The sequence below is a fragment of the Anopheles moucheti genome, chromosome 3, assembly GCF_943734755.1.
Source record: "Anopheles moucheti chromosome 3, idAnoMoucSN_F20_07, whole genome shotgun sequence".
Lineage (NCBI taxonomy): Eukaryota > Metazoa > Arthropoda > Insecta > Diptera > Culicidae > Anopheles > Anopheles moucheti.
Genome location: NC_069141.1, coordinates 952,966 through 965,387, shown reverse-complemented (window position 1 = coordinate 965,387; position 12,422 = coordinate 952,966).

Below are 12,422 nucleotides of genomic sequence, written 5' to 3'. Positions count from 1 at the left end.
TTGGAAATTTAAAATTGAAACATTTGTAAGCCTGTGCTAGAACATGATCTAAACGATATCTTAAATAGCTTTCCTGAAAAACTTTCCTTTACTAAAAATAGGTCAATTTCACCATTCCATTTCAACATTTGGAACAATTATATCGTAAGCAGTAATTTGCAGATTCAAATTAGCTTTACAGATGCAATAACAATTCGACTTTTGTATCAAACCACAAATCTCCCATATAAATGAACAACCCTCACTCGACGCTTCCTTGCATTCTCGCCACAATCACCGGCCTATAAGAAATAATATTTTAATGATCATTATTCGTAATTTAATGAGCTTGTTTCGGGCGGAAAAGTTATCTCATCTTTGGGCTCAGAAAAAAAGAAAAAAAACAACGTAATGATAACCCCGCATAAAACAATCGAACATTTTCACCCTTTACTCCCATCAAATTGAATGAAACACTTATCATTGCGCCAATTTACAAAGCGCCCGGTCAGCGCCCGATGTTCGCTGCCATGCCTTGTGATTCTTTTCCCATTGGATTAATTATAATCCTCTACTGACCGTTCGGGAAAGAAATTTCAAGGAATAAGAGGATCGTTCTAGTCCGATTCCGATTCCCAGTTTCCCGCATCGTCTCCTGCCCGCAGCTCGTAGACTTCCTGGAATAGTTTCAGGCTTTCAATTGGAATATTAAATTTTACGACTTTTTAATCCCATCAAAAGCGCACACCATCATTAAAAGGAAAACGCTTCATTTCGTGCCCACTACCGGTTCAGTCCCACCGGTTCGGTTGCCGCTACGAGTCGGCATCATTAAATTTAATATCACTCCAGACACCTCGCCAGCCGGTGTCAGATCCGTTTCCACTTCTCAGTCCTGCTTCTTCTGATCGGCCAAGAAAAGCCTTTCCGTTGGCTTCTTGCAATTGGCGTGCTTTTGCCTCAAGGGAAGGTTTTGTAGCATGGAAAGTTCCATCGTTTGAAATCGAACTGAAGCTCTAAAGCATCTCATTCTACCATGACTGTGTGCTTCTAGCCGCCAGCGACGAAGGATCACCGGATCACACTGCTGTAAGTGCACCACAAACTCGATACAGGAATTAAATCGGTGGAATGTTTCTGTCCCTGTTTCATCTGTTTCACGTTATTTTTTCTACTTACAACAAAACAGCTTAGTTAGCGGAAGTATAGAATGGGAGACGCAACACGAAACGAACGACATGAGACCCTATGCAATAACGATCTTTCCTGTACAACTTTGAGGAAAAAACGAACGAACCAGTCGGGCATTAGCTCGGCGTTGACAGGAATAGCATCATCATGGGAAAAAAGTCACGATGCAAAGAAAGCCCAGCCCCTCAGGCCGGAGCACACAGGTGAGCGAACCGAATGATGGTCCCTTTAATTAACTTATTGATTTTTAATTAAAAGCTATCCCACCATATTCTAGGACAAATTTGTTTTACAATCCAATTATATTTTATGAGCACCTTTTGCTACGGTACGCTCCGCTACAGCAGTGGGCGCGCCGTTACATTACCAATCACTTACGGCACCTTGTGATCGGACCGATACGACAACGAGAGATGCTGTGTATGAGTGTGCATCGTTCGAATGGTTTGACGTTGGAATGTTGCTGTTGTATGTATGGGCTTTAATTATGCCATCAGGAGTACATTGAAATTTGTTAAAACTGGCGGAAACTTTATACATAGTACTTCATATCGTTTCATTTGGGTGATTTTTTGCAAAACATCTCTTGGGAATAAAAGGAACTGGTGCAATGACGAATTTCAAACAAAATCTAATTGAAATTGTATTACTTTCATGGCTGAAGCATTGTACGCATCGCATTTCTAACATCCAATCAATCCTATCAAACTAATACTAAAGACAGCATTATGAAAACATGTGCTGTATGAACTTTCAGTGAAGAATTTTCGCTGCATCGAACGATATCCTCAAGATACAACACAAACAGAAACAAACACAACGGTGGTTAAGTGCAATATGCTTTGTACAACTTCTGCACATGCTCATCAAATCCACAGCGAATGTATCAATTTTGGTCAATAAACCAAGTAACTTATTGCAGCTAGAGTTAAACATTTCATTGGAAAACTTTCCGTACACACACTCACACATACAAACAAACGAATACTGCTGATCGTTTGAACGTTGAACTGTTTCTGGGTGGGGACGCCTGGTAGCGGATGCAAGGCAGTTGGCTGCGTACTGACGCAGCCAACGGAATGTTTGCCACAAAGAAAACCATTCCCTCAATAAACCCAACAAACTGACGGTGGCTGAAAATGAATAAGACACCTCAACCGCGTACTTATTCCTTCTAGTGCCGTGCAAAACAACGACAAAAGCAACATTAAGAATTTAAAATTGAAAAATCTAATCACAGACACAGAAAACTTTTGGTCGCGTAATTTTTGTGCTTCACATTCCAATGTTTTCCAACCGACTGCGTCATTTGAGTAGGACCGAATACCGAGTTTGAAATGAGCCACACAAAGTATGCACGGCACGCACTTACCATGAGTACATGATACTACAAGCTATGGAAGCCAGTGCTCTTTGTACCATGTGCCAGCTTCGTGTATCCCCTGAAGCTCCTGATTCGTACAAAAGGAATTGTTATGCCGTGCCCTTCTGCACAGTGCTGGAGCATCGTCGGTTTCGATTTTCCACGAGCAATCGATTGCACCGAGTCACCGAGCCATGGGACAAACTTTCCAAATTAACACATTTCAACTTCATTAAGCAATGCAAGTTATGAGTCAGATTTTACATCGCTGTTAACCGTTTCCTCCTCCTCTTTCTCCTCACACATGTCTCACTTCGTTTCCCCTAATCCTCGAGTGCTTCGTGGAAACTCCGCCCTTCCACACCGAGTACTTTCGATGCGCAACCAACCGACAAAGAATGTTCAATCAGAAATCCAAAAAGTTCACTGCTGTTTCTAGCCTTCTCTGCCGGGCATGCAATCGTAGGGAAAGTTTTCATATATTATGGTATGCTCTAGATCCAACTGCGAGATATTGTCAGCAGCAGGAAGCGCAGCAGAAAGAACGGGAGACTGGGTAAAGAAGAACAACGGCGATGAAAGGTTCATTGAAATTGGTTTGAAACCTGAACGATATTCGCATGTCGGTGACAGCGAAAGTGTTATCAACATTCTTCCACACAAACAGTCGTTTGCGAGATGAAAAATGTATCGCTTCGTTTTCCCTGCCGTTCATTTGAATTCTTTCCGATGCACCACGTGACAAAGGGTGTATTTATCACGGTTGCGTTGCATTTTCTACGTCAAGCTGTCTGTTTGCAAGTTTTTATGTTGTGATGAAATTTAGTCGTATTTGTTATGTTCTCCATCATAAGCTCTCTTAATTATATTCGTACAAGATTTCAGCTTATCATATATGAATTCGACATGTGGATAAAATATGAATTTAAAACATAAGAAAATTCCCCCTAAACCTAACTTAAACGCCCAAATGTATGCAATGCGAACTGCAAACTTTGTAGTTCATAGTTACTCAACCCAAACGGCAGCCCGTTCCGCTTTAAGGTCGTGTAAGTTCTTTATACCTGTGCACTTATTTATGAAAATTTCGCCTTAACTTCTCGCGTAAAAAGTTCAAGCTGGTGGATTAGGGATCGTACCGGCAAAGGATTCGCACATCCCTTTGCGACAGTCGTTCATATTCCACCGCGGCATCAATCTTCATTTTTCTTCATTAAACGATCTCAAGTGTCCGAAATACGTTATGCCGCAAGTTTCCTAGGTTGCACCTGCAAAAAAAACTTCTGCATTCTTCTGCGAAACCTCAGAGGAAGTGCACAACCTTGATTTATCTATTCAAATAACGAAACGAGCGGGAACCGAAAGCGGCTTACGCAAATGCACACATACACAAACTCCCAGTAGTCGGTTTTATACTCGAAACTATTTTTCCTTTTCGCACCCATCTTTCGTTCGAGCCTTCCCAGCTCATGTGAAATTATATCATCTCCGATCCGTGTGCTCGTACTTGATCTCGTACAAGCGGGACCAAACGGTTCCGAGCACGCTCGGTTACCGTAAAAGTGAGATTTGAAAAGTTACTCAATAAATTCACCAATAAATTTACCGCTCACGAGCACGTTTACCTCGTTCACCGGTAAACCAGGAGGTCATTTTTTTGGGGGGCTACTCGTGACAGGGTTGATGATGGACCGCAGACTGGTTTCTTTTCAAGGTGCGCACGGACACGAAAAGGATTCGTACGATCCCGGACTGCATAGCGCGAGACAGTGCGAAACAGAAGAAAAAAGAGGGTAAAATGGGGGTGATATAAATATTACCAGACGTTGGCAACAAAAGTCATCTAACCACGTCCCGCAGAGGGCATTCAGATCTATTTTCAGCCCAGTTAAAACCTTAAGTTATGGCTTTAACGTTTAAGCAGTTTGATAAATTACGAAGGGCGGATTGTTTTTTGTTGGTAACTTCTTTTGCCTTTGATAAATCTTTCACTTCTGTTTTGTGGATTGTTTTAGGGGTTGTACGGATTAGAAAAGGAAAACGATTAAGCAACGTTAAGCAGCTTTTAAGTATATACTTTGGCAAACTGTTGCATGAAAAATATTTGTGCTTCAGTTTAGTATACAATTACAATGAATACAATAAACATATCCGCATTAAACCCCTGAACATCCCAGGATCATCGTGAAGATTCCACAAGATATATGTAGTTTAAAAAAGCCTAAATACAGATTTAATGAAACGATATGCAGTGTTAATGAACCATCCATCTTGATAAAACAGTGTGACAGATTTGTTTGCATAAAAACAACGCTTCGTAATAATCTTGCTGTCAACACTTCTGATGAGGTCACTAGTGTTCTGAACGACACAGTCGGAGAAAAGGCAAATTACAATCTTCTCAGACGAATCCAATTCCCTGTCGATAAAAGCCCCAAAAGCCAGAGAGATAAAGTAAGTTCATCCCAAGCAATGATTGAAACGGGACTAAGAAAACAAGGTATTACAGTGCCTTTAGCCACAAAAACTCTCGCAACAAGAACAAACTCATTGAAAGCATGCATCTTGTAACCCGTTTTCGAACGGAACGTAATTAAACCCGCAGGATTCATCGAGCAACCGACGACGATGAACTTTTCAACCGAACCTAATCAGCCGATCAGCACGCACCGTCGTCCCAAACGTCCTAAAACCAGTCCGGCCATTGACTGGCAGCTCTGCTCACCTTTGCAAATTGCCAACTCCCGTGGCAACTGCTAGACTGCAAGATTGCATCCAACAGTGATAGGTAGAATCCCCCACCACGAAAAGGCACATTTGAAGCCCTCCCAGAGCGGGTTTGTAATCCGCTTTGCCATCGCGGTGACGGGGAGCATGATTCGATTCAATCAGAGATTATAATCCCACGGTTCGCGTTTCAAAACCAGACTCGTCCAAGGGATCCTAACTCTAGTGCTACACTTTAGCGCCGATTACCAGCGCACTCGTCTCGAACAGCCAACGATTTGCCATGAACGCAAATACAATAATCCTCTGGTTCGTCGCCCGTCGCGGTTAAAACTTCCGTTTTTCCTATGGGCACTGCAAGCGGGCACTAACCGTCCAAACCAAAAATAGGTAGCACCGATTGGAAATATTAATTTCCAGTTTTTCCACGGAATCAAACTCCATGTGCACCACTCATACGGATGCCACATGCCACTTGGGTGGGATGGCGCAGCATGTTTCCGGAAGCCGGAAAGTCCTTCCGGTAGATGGAGTCCCCAAGATATCGCCGAACCGGTGGTGCCGCTAGTGCACAAACGGCCATACGGATGGCACACATTCATCATTCAATCAGTGCCAGGATGTGAAGATTGGAGCGATTGATCCTGTAGCGTTTGCCCTGCCCCGATATGCCAGCATGATACCACCGGGAAACACTCCGAACATTGTCACCGAAATGAGACTGAGGGGTGGAATCTAGGGAACGCCCGAAAGACGACAACCGCCAACGTTTCAGCTCGTTCGGTATCGCTGCCATCTAGTCTCGCTTTCTATTCACATAAATTGAATCGAGATAAGCATTGAAAATCGAGCTCTCCCAACCAACATAAAAGACACAGGCAACTTACTCCAGCTCCACTCTCTATCCCTTCCTTTCTCTTCACACTCATCTAAGTGCCATCGTAAATGCCCTTTTTTTCCCCTACCCATTCTCTCTTCCAATTGCAAACTCGCCTTTGGGTGCCATCCGGCAGAGAGCGTAAAATTTGGACATCAGCAGCAGGACAAACTTCTTGCTGCGTGTGGTAGTGTCCGGGGGGGTAGATGGCGGGACAACTTCAGATCCTTTTACCACTATCACCCTTTGGTCTCCAGTCTTTTCCATACTGTCAAATCCTGTTTTACAACCGCATCCGGAAATAGTTTCCTTCGCCCGAACAACACACAAACACCCATCCGCTTCTCCCCATTGGGTAGAATGGGGGATATGTATAGTTTGCACAGTTTTACAAGAATCGTGAGCAGAATTTTCGAACACAAATTTACCGCTTTCATAGGAAAATTCTATCCTAGCGCTCTTCAACGCACCTACACCATTCATGTTCCAGTTTGATTTTCAAGCGCACGATTTCCATCGCCATCCCGTTATTCTTCGCTCCCCTGATAGGTTAGTTGAGTGGAACTGAGATTTCGCTTCCCTTCGCCATTTTCCCGACGGCCAATTTAGCTAATCGTGCCCTTCAACCTGATCCTGATGCTGGTAGGAATAAATAAATATCAGCAAAGAAACACGTGGCCGGTAGCGTTCCTTTGACGGATGTCCCCGTTGCCGACGAGTGTAACGTGCCTTGATGTGTTCTGCGATTGCGTTACCCAATATTCTGCTTACACCCTTGTCGGCCCAAAAGGTTCCGTTTCTTTCGTTGATTGCGTTCGAAAGATACAAAGGTTCAATTTCATCACGCGTGTTCTTTTTCTTACCCAAGTGCGAATTCGATCGAAAGCGTTAATGGAAGCGTAATCGAATTTAAGAACGAGCGTAGCGTGTTGTTGAATAATAAAGAACACCGTGACGTTATGCCACCACCACCGACACAGTTGCACGCTGCATTATGCAGCGTATGCAGATTTGCAACGGAATCGGGCACACTGTGGTGCCGAATTGTTTACTGCTACTCTTACGGAACAGTTGGTTGATGTTTCCGCAATTTCTATTGTATTAGCGACTGATTGGCAATGGGAAATCAGTGGGACAAAAACAAACTAGTTTTATGATTCAATAAAAATAGAAGGCTACACGTGACGTGTTTTGGAATTCACGGAACGTTTTTATTGATTCTGTAGATAGATTATTCTCAAAGATAATACAATTGATCGGCGATAGCTTTCCGACAGTGATTGTAGAAAAAGTTTGATACTTTAGAAACAAACAAACAAAAACTTCTAACAATAATTTTGGTATGTGATATGTATTATTGCAATTTGCTTTATGTAACAAATAATTCAAAGTATGTAATGGTTCTAATCTTAACCTGCAAATCAATATGAATCTTCGAAGAAGTTAATTATAACTTCTTACACAAATTTTGTTGTCAGTCAATCCAAACCCCAGGATTTAATTCATATTTTATTCATAGCTTTTTCAAAGGCATTCGTGTTAGCTAGATACCGCATAAAAGTGAGTACACATTGTACACAAAGTGAATACACGCCGTAATTGATTAACATCCACTTATACACGGTTCCAATATGGTCCAACCGCGAACTTTAGCTAAACAAAACAAGTAATAGATTTCGGAAAGTTCTCTCAAATGAGTTTGTAAAATCTGCGCTACCTTTCTCGTTGTTATTAAAATGCACCCCATCTTACATGCACGAAAGCAAATGCCAAACCAAACTCTTCGATATAGTGCCAGGGTTTGGCTGGTGAAATTGGTAAAGTTGTCAGTACATCTTGCGGCCATTTACATTTGTGTTTCACGAACGAACGGCACTAATCATCCTTGCGCGTTCGGTCGTTTCGTTTCTAGCGCTGGTGCATATGTGCATAAATCCGCACGGAACCCAAACACATTCTGTCTGGTGGGGAGAACCTTACACACGCAGCAAGATTGAAAAACTTGGCCGCAATATTTTGCACCTCACCGTGTCCCGTGACCAGTGCAGCTTCAACCACGTCTGACTCGAAGTTGTATCGGAGGTGCTGGCATGACGTATAAATCAACCGCAACTCCTCGAATGCATCTCGAATGTGTGTGTATGTGTGTATGTGTGAATGTACATGTTCTTTCAGTGCTTCTAAAGCGGATATGGAATGGTGCTGCTTAACAGCTTCTGCGCGGGTACTGGAAGCTGTCGACAGCAGAAATTATTCCTGAAACATGCGAAACAACCACCTCCGGTTCCAGCACTCGGCAACGCAGCAGGTTGACATGGGGCATGTCAGAAGCGGGGTTCTTTTCTAGTACCGAAACGACCCGAAACGACCGTCTCAAACTTGTCCTCCTGTTTCAAACACCGACAACCCCACACTTGTCTCGTGTCCTTTGAAAAGGATAAGAAAAGGATTTCCCGCACAACCCAACTCGACAAAATCGGCTTACCCGAAACCCGGATGACGGAGCGCAGATTCGTGCGGTGCCAATATGTCAGAAATAACTTAAAATTACTGTCACACTCACGGGCGAAGGCTATAAATTTTAAGCACTGCCAGCAACCTTCCATTCCACGCACCTGCTCCGGTACAGCCCGTGCACCCAATGTTGGCAGAATTAATTCCTGGACGCGTCTCGTCTTCAAATCCAGCGCCGATGGTTGGTGTTTCTGGCTGCAACGATATTATGCATGTGCCATGCAATGTGCTTCCTTTTTGCATGCTAACGCCGAAACGAACCCACCCCAAAAACGGGTTGAATCGAAAAGCGCTTTTCGTAGGACTTTTTTAAAGAAAGAACACAAAAACTAAATTAAAATTGGAAACTTTTCATGGGAAAGTCGCTTCCCATACACTGCCTCTCGCCAATTCTGAAGTTCATTATCAACCTTCATAAGAACTCTTTCAAACAATCGTTATACAATGATCGGTGCTGATGGGAATCGGATTTTCATACCTTCTGTCCAAATTTTCTTCTCGGCAGGATCTTTTTCGTGCCTCCTCCGTCACGAGTCCGACGAAACCCGTTTCGTTGTTCGTGTGAAATGTACGTGTCTGAATGTTTCATGGTTCACTGTGAGGAACCTTGCAAGGCACCTTGACGCTTCCGGCGACGAAATTATTCATAAGCAGCATCCGTATTTTTCCCGTAACGTCCAGTCTCGTCAGCTTCCATAGTCCATCGGTGTCTTGGGCGTTTGTTAAATCCTTAAAAAGCTGTATCGCACAGTAGGTTCCATCATGGGCCACGCCATGAGTAACCGTGGTCGAACATGGTTCGAGAACCAGAGCTTCAGAAAATCCCAGAAAAAAATGCGGGTGGATGATGAATTTTTCAACTATTTCGTTTAGGCAGGAGCTTGACAGCTTTCATGTCAGCTTCACAATTGTGGTGTGAACAACGAGCGATCCGGGAAAAGCGTGTGAGCACCGATTTAGGCGTTATGAAGTTATGAATGCTACATACAAATTCTTCCCAACTGCTTGCGAATTGGTACTGGGAATGCAATACAGTGCACAAACATAGGCTTAGTTTCCTACATTAGTTGTCTACAGAGTTTTACAAGTGTTTTTCTTAGTAATCGTTTTAACTTGAGTTTACATGGTTTTTACGATTGCATACACTGTATGTACTAAAGTTCTAATTATTTACATTTGGCATTACAATTTGCAATAACCAAGCTATAATTTTAAAAAAGCAGAAAGTGTAAAAAATGAAAATCAACTAAACGATACATGCTTTCGGATACCCAGCCACTGTAATTTAATAAATAATAGTTGAATTCATTCACCTAACTGAGCGACCAAGCCTTTCGAAGTACATTAAAAATCAATGCATTATGCAATGTTGTTTGTAACAGCTGTTACATCGAAAGCGAACTACGTTTTGGTATGTACCTATCTGTTCATTGTTCGCTCCATTGGCAGGTGACTTTTCGGGAGGAGCATATTCTTGACACAAATCTAACAGCTTCCGTAATTCGTTACCATTTTCATACTACTCCAAAAGATGCAGGAATGCCCCATGTACTGTTGATTCATTATTGAACAAGCGTTTGCTCAAAAGCTAGGAAAGTAATCGAATGATTACAGATAATTTAGCTATTCTTAGGCTACGTTAAGGTACGGATATAGAGATTCTTAGAAATGCTTGAGAAATTGACATACAACCCAAAAACTCTCATGAACCTTAACGTAGCCTTTTTTTTTTTTTTTTGTTAACGAGGAGGGAACCTTCAAAAGGTACCCACCTAACATCACACAACACAACGTAGCATAAAACTAATATAACTTCCAACAATAGTACACTTAATTAAAGAACCAAACTAATCTACAAGGTATTGACAGTGATGTGCAAAGATTGACTTCATAATTAGATTAGTGACTTTCGAGAATTAACAATTTGAATTTGATGATACGAATATTACTTTGCCTTTTCATGTTTCAAATATGATCAAATTTCCAGCACAATACAAACAAAAACTATGGCCTTCATAGTAAGCTTTAAATAAAATTGCACCTAGTGCTCTTCAAACGCATTCAGGCACGGAAATGGAACATTTACTTCAGAACTCAGCACAAAATAGCTCAACGGTACGAAACCACCACATGCCAACGCTGATGAAGGAATAGATCCATCCGGGAATTTGCGGCACTCTTTCGATGCTCTATCGATGCACCTGCCACGGACATCATTTTCTGCTTCGGTTTTGAAGCATGAAGTGGAGCGGTTCCCTGGTTCTACTGCTGCTACTGGTGGGAAAAATATGATAAGCTGACGGAAACCATCGACCCGATTTTAAACATCCGACGCCTGGTCAATGCCGCCTGCGGCTGACACCATCACACTGCACACGGCAACGTGCATACACCTGTTCATCTGTTTGTGCATGTTTTGATATGCACAGATTTCGGATTGCTTTCCGCGAGCCGTCCAGGGATAGGGCGCACAAGGGTCGCGTCCATGTTCAACGCTTCACCGGCACCGAGAATCCGAAATACGCGTGAACGAACGTGGCTGTGTGCGTACGTATTTTCGTCAACGTGTGTCTGTTTGTGAATATCGGCACGTTAAGGGAGAGCTTATATAACGCACGCCTGGATGCAGCCAGTATGCGGTCACACACTCTCGTCCGATGACCATACGTCAGACGTCAAGCAGATGCACCTTCGACCTGGCGCGACGGCACCAGCGATCGGGGTCAGGTGCAGCGTACAAGTTAACAAGCATTTCATCACCCGTACCGACGAACAAGTCAGGACACCGGTCAGGACGAGTATCATGCTATTTTCGAGCTCGCCCAAGGCACACCCGGACGCCGGAACATGCCGAGGCATTTACCAAAGTGCAACATCCCCGTGCATCGTCAGCGTGCATCAGTGCAAATATGCATATCTCGCGCAATATCAGTAAAAGCATTTACAATATTTTAATGGAATATGCTTAGATATGCTACGGACCGGTTCCATTCGGTTCCCCCGGAAGCGTTGCGAAAAGCCATTGCACGATATGTGCATTATGTACACCTTTATGCACCGGCAAAATGTTGGTGGTGGTTTCGTGGTAAGGCGGAATTTTTTTCAGATGAACCTCAGGGAGGATCACAAATTTATCTACCCTTAACTCGCCTAACTGGTGGATCTGTGAATAGATTTTGGTAAATTAAGGAAATGCCAGCATGTTGTTGCTGATATTGCCACAGGGATCTGTAAAGTAGAAAATCGCTACTCCTCCGCAACAAATAAAATAGATTTACTATCATTATAGCATTTGTTAAGAAGCTGGAACATATCAAATGGAATGAATTACTACGTATAAAACGAAAAATGCCAATAAACAACAAAAATGACCGAAATGTAAACAACTGCATCTAGTGGTGAACAAAAAGTGGTACAATGTTAGACAGTGAGATAGTAATTATTGTACAGCCTTAATGTCCTCATGTACATCAGAAGCGTTAACGAAATATAATTTTCACTGGCTGCTCAAAATGTTATTCTGAATTGCAAAAAACGTCTTCTTATCATAAGACAAACTGAATAACACAGTAAGGCGTGGCAATGGTAAATACGAAAAACGTTAAACGCCTGAAAGTATGCAATTTTTATACTCGTTTGAAATCATGTACTAGGCAGTCGAATGGCACTCTATTTATGTTAGTAGTTAACAGCAATTGCTAGATTCCCTTATACCAATAAGAATATGAACTTTTTTCATCCTTTTACACAGCTAATTTCTCATTACACAGC